The following is a 6,000-nucleotide window of genomic DNA, read 5'->3' as shown; positions in this document are numbered from 1 at the left end:
CTTCTCTTGTTTATCTATTCATAGCTCTAATTACTTGCAATATTTGTTAGAGAAATGTGGGAATATTTTTCAAAATATTTCTAAAGGTTTACACCTTATAAGAAGCTTTTCACACTAAATTTCCTTTGATCCTACACATTCTCCACAAACATTACATGTAACTAGAACCACGCAACTCAAACTCCTAAAATTCAATGAAAATAAGTTTGCTTCACAACCCACATATATAAATCAAGTGAACAAACTAACTATGTTATTTGCAAGAGTTCTGAATTCGAGGTCGAATTCTTTCCAACTTGAGGGGCATGATACAAACCATCTCGACAAACAGATGACTAAGGACAAAACAGACACTTCACAATTAAGTCAGTCATCTCAACATCCAAGACAAGGCCCCACCAAATTTCAGAAGGACCTCAACAGAAGAAGAACTTGACATAGACCAGAGCATTATATGTTCTTTCTTTTGGTCTTTTTAAAAGAGAAGTTTATATAAATAAATTGGGCTCACTTTGGGGGTCCATAGAAGAATAAGCTAGAGTAGGGTGTGCTTAGTAATTTAAGTAGGGTGTGCATAGTAAATTGGGTTTGTGTCAAGCCCACATTTCATGACATGTGCACCTAGGTTTAAGGTTTCTTTGACCTACAGATAAGTGTCTAATTTCAATAATATTTCATATTAACATATAAGCACCTATAAGGATTTATTGTTAACTTACATATAAAATAATCCTTAATTTATGAATTTATACCTTTTTATACTTTTTATGATCTTTATTTCAATAAGAGCATTTTATTCCCAAATTTGGTGTTAATTGCAGATTTTTAGGGAGGATTGAAGATTTGGAGTATAGGAGAATAATTTGAGCTGAAAAGAGAAAGCTAGAAGGTCCAATAATGGAAAAGGATGCAATGAAAGATTGGGTCTTTTTTATGTTTTTTCACTGAGCTCATTAGCGCGACACAGGAAACGACCTTACCCTAGAAAATTAGGATAAATAGGGGGTTAGAGGCTCAACCCTAGGGTGCCAAATTGAGAGGAAAATACCATAGAGTGAATTGTAACCCAATTGGGAGAATGGAAGGTGTTAAAAGTATGCGTGGCTAATTCTACCATTTGGGATTAGGAGTAATCTACTCAAACTCTTATGTATTGAGGTGATATCTTATATATTAATATTCAATTCTTGATTGATTATTGGTATTGTTGTTGTTTTACTTTTAACTTTCCGTGACAAATTGAGAATCTTAAATATGACCGAGAGGTATTTTTAGGGTTCGGGTCTAAACATCAATATTTAACATATTTGAGTGCTAAATATAGACTTGAAATGTTAATTGCCATTAACATCTGATTGTGATTTCTAAGTTGTTTTTATAAGTATGCGAGAAATCGATATTTATGAAACATTCTTATGAATTTTATATGCGAGAGATCGATATAAATGAATTTTCTACGGGCATCAATTTCAATCAAAGAACTTAATATTGACATGTTAATCAAAATACATGAGACTGAGAGAGATGAAACCTAATCCATAAGCTTCTTCTATCTCTTCATCTCTTCCTTCCTTGTGCCATTTCCATTCCTCTTGTATTATTGTGTTCTTCTTTTCCTTTTTGGTTTTTACATCTTGTTGCTTTCCATTATATACTTTAATTCTTCACCTCTTAATTATCATCACCATATAGTTGTGTTTTCTCTTTGCCCTCTAGAAGTGAACCTTCACACTTACTTAACTATTTGGTTATGTTCGTGTCCAATGAGAATCTTCTTTAGGTTTCTTGCCATATTCTGCTCAAAAATAAAAAACCATAAACAAAGTGCAACCTATAAAATGTGCAAACTTAAAATCAAGTCACATCAAGTATGCTTCTTCTCTACAGACTCTTCGGCCCAACGGCCTTTGGCGACCCCCAATCTCTTTCTCAACTCAGTCAGGATAACCTTGTTGACGGCTTCGGCTTGCCCATTTGTTTGGGGGTGTTCTATGATAAGTGTCTAATTTCAGTAATATTTCATATTAAAATATAGGCACTTATGAAGATTTATTGCTAATTTACATATAAAATAATCCTTAATTTATGAATTTATACCTTTTTACATTTTTTATGATCTTTATTTGAATAAGAGTATTTTATTCCCAAATTTGGTGTTAATTGCAGATTTCTAAGGAAGATTGGAGATTTGGATTAAAGATGAATGATTTGAGCTAAAAAGATAAAGATAGAAGGTCCCAGAATGGAAAAGATGCAAAGAAAAATTGGGTCTTTTTTATGTTTTATCATTTAGCCCATTAGCGCGACACAATAAACAACCTAACCCTAGAAAACTAGGATAAATAGAGGGCTAGAGGCTCAACCTTAGGGTGCCAGATTGAGAGGAAAACACCATAGAGTGAATTGTAACCCAATTGGGAGAATGGAAGGTGATGGAAGTATGCATGGCTAATTCTACCCTTTGGGATTGGGAGTAATCTGCTCAAACTCTTATGTATTGAGGTGATATTTTATATATTAATATTCAGTTCTTGATTGATTATTGGTATTGTTGTTTTACTTTTAATTTTCCGTGACAAATTGAGAATCTTAAATCTGACCGGGAGGTATTTTTAGGGTTCGGACCTAAACAACAATACTTAACATATTTGAGTGCTAGGAATAGACTTGAAATGTTAATTGCTATTAAACGTCTGAGCTTCGTTCTAAGTTATTCTTATAATTATGCGAGGGATCGATAGTTAGGGGACATTCTTAAGGATTTTATATGCGAGGAATCGATATAAATGATTTTTATACGGGCATCAATTTCAATCAAAGAACTTAATATTGACATGCTAATCAAAATACTTGAGAGTGAGAGAGATGAAACTAATCCTTATTTTTCCAATTGAAACAACTAATTTTTTGTTTGTTTTCTTATTGATCAGTGCCAACACAATTAATTCAAAACTCTGTTAATTGTTCTGTTTTTATATTTAGCGATTATTGTACTTGATAATTCACTGTTCCTTGTGGGATCGATATCCGTCCTTAGGGACAATTATTACTTTTGACAAACGCGGTGCATTTGCCGTAAAAAGTCATCATTCTACTGACGTAACTTTATGTTTGATGGTTAATTCTTCAATATAATTTTCCAATTTTTTATCCGTAAATTGCCTTGCGTTGTCCGTGATAATCGTATGCGTTACACCGAACCGACATATGACAAATTGTTGAACTTGGGTGGCCGTGATTCGAGTCAGGGGCTCAGCTTCAATCCATTTAGTGAAATAATCTACAACCACTAAGAGGAACTTTCTTTGTCTAGATGCTGGGGGAAAAGGACCAATGATGTCCATACCATATACCGCAAATGGCCAAGGGGAACTGATGCTTTGGAGTTGTGTCGCCAACAAGCAGATGAATGGCCCGTTTCACGGGCAGTTTTTACATGTTTTGCTAAATTTTGCTCAGTCGGCTTGGAGTTTCGGCCAATAATGTACGACTCTAATAACTCTTCTTGCCATACTTCTCCCTCCAGAGTGGGCTCTGCATATGTCGTTATGTAACTCATTCATCATGTATTCAACTTCCGTCTTTCCCAAGCATGAGTAAAGGTGTTGAGAATCCTTGCTTGAATAAGTTGTTGAATCAAGTGTGTTCAAGCTTTGAAGAATCCAAATCCTTTGAGTTTTGATGGAAGGCTGGATGAGCTTGTTGTTGCTGAGGTGTTTTAGAATAGGATCTGGGGTAGATTATCTCTGTAAATCCACTCTTGATTGAATCCAAAACTTAAGTATTCTCAAACCTTTTTAATTAAAAGTGTTTTTCAAACTAAGTGAAAAACAACCTGTTATTTTGTCGAAACAACTGATTGTTTTATACTTAGGTGTTTTGAGAAAGGTTGAAAACTGTTTTTAGTGGTTGACTTGCTGTCAAACCAAAACAACCGATTGATTCGAGAATTCAACCGATTGTTTGTTTTGGAACCATAACAGAAAACTGTTTTGTGCTTTGACTGAGCTTTAAATGATTTTATAACTGAATGCGCTCCAATTTTAAATGCTTTTACCAGTCTTTGAAAGCAATAAATAGTTTGTTCAGATTATGTAACAAAAAAAAACTAAGATTTAATCATAGAAAAACATATTTGAGTTTTTCACTGATTTTGCTTTTCAAGAGTTTGAAGATTGCTTTGATCAAGAGAGAGTGGAATAGGATTTTCATTTGTATTGATTTCAGATCATTCTGTAACAAGTGTAATCCTTTTGTACTTTGTGTAAACTCTGTGTGTGAAGCCAAGAAGTGTTGTGTGCTCTTGAGGTTGTCAAGATCAACATTCTTGGTAGTGTTTGTGCTGAGCCAAAGGAAGTGTGTGTCTTGAGGGGATCAATGTCACTTCTTTGTTGGTGTTGTAAGTAATCTAGGTTTGGTTACTTAGTGGATTCCCCAGTGGTTTCTGGGAAGACTAGATGTAGCTCTTGGTTTAAGAGTGAACCAGTATAAACCTGTGTGTGCAATCTCTTTATCCCTTAAACTCTTTAATTTTAGTTTATATTTGTTAACTGGTATAAACAACCGATTGTTTCTAAGAAACAACCGATTGTTTTTCTAGTGCTGTGCTAAATTGCTTTGTGTTTTGGCAAACTGAATTCTGAATCAAGTTTTTCTCGAAAGAATTTCATTCTAGACTAAAAAGATTGTGAAAACCCTCTTTAAACCATTCACCCCCTCTAGTTTAAAGTCATACATTCTAACATAAGTCTTGCCCAATTAACATAAATTTGGATACCTTTCATCTCAAACACGAATCAGATATGTCCTTTCCAGCATCTCGGTCTTGTATCGCTCTCTTTATAGCGCACAACCAATCTTGAGGCATTGTGTCCGTGTTTAGGCATTCCTTTATCACCACTGTAGGTCCGAGGAGTATTTGTTGTATAACTGTGTCGAGTCCCTTTTTGTTTCCTTCGCTGACAAGCTTAGACAACACGTTTGCACGGGTGTTTTCCTCTCTTCGAATATGTTGGATTTCTATTCCTTCAAATTAAGCCATGAAAGCTAATACCCAGTGAAAATATTTCAAAATAAGGGGATCTTTAACTTAGCATTCTCCCCGGACCTGGCTAACCGTCAGTTGTGAGTCACTTCGGAATATAACCTTGCGCTCCTCCATGTCCTTGGCCAATGAAAGACCAGCGACCAACGCCTTGTATTCGGCTTGGTTGTTTGACGCCTTGCATCTGAAGTCATAAATGGCTTGATTCTTATGTGCCTTGGTCCTTCGAGACCTGTTACGGCTCCATTCCCGCCTTGTTTGACGACCCGTCCATGTACAACATCCACCATTCGTCAACTTCCGGAGTATCATGTAATTCCAAAATGAAGTTTGCTAAGCATTGGGATTTATAAGTCCTCTTGGTTCGTATTTGATCCCAAATTCAGATAGCTCTACAGACCATGGTATCATTCTTTCTGCGAGCTCTAGCTTCCTAAGCACCTTGCTTATCAGACAATCGGTTTTTACTATCACCTCATGGCTTTGGAAATAATGTCAGAGCCTTCGGACTATGTGCACCACCGCTGGCACCACCTTTTCGATCATTTGCTATCGTGTTTCTAAGTCTTGGAGGACGCTACTCACAAAGTATATCAACCTTTGGTCTGTTGTTCCTTATGCGATAACTGCACTTATAGCTTCGCTTGATACCGCTAGATACACTAGCAAGGGTTCTCCAATTTTTGGCTTGCTCAGGACGGGTGGCGTTGCCAGTCCTTGTGTGACCGAGGTGAATGCGGTTTCACATACCTCATTCTAGTTGAACTTATATGCCTTCCCCACAAGCTTGAGTATGGGTTTTATTTTCTCTGCTAATCTAGGAACAAATTTGGATAGTGATGTCAGTCTACCGATGAACCATTGTACTTCTTTCAGGTTCTTGGGACTCCTCATTTGTTCCAAATCTTTGAATTTATCTAGATTGGCCTTTATTCCTCGACTAGTGAGTAAAAACC

This window comes from Phaseolus vulgaris, chromosome 7 (genome assembly GCF_000499845.2).
Source record: "Phaseolus vulgaris cultivar G19833 chromosome 7, P. vulgaris v2.0, whole genome shotgun sequence".
Lineage (NCBI taxonomy): Eukaryota > Viridiplantae > Streptophyta > Magnoliopsida > Fabales > Fabaceae > Phaseolus > Phaseolus vulgaris.
This window is presented reverse-complemented; position numbering follows the sequence as displayed.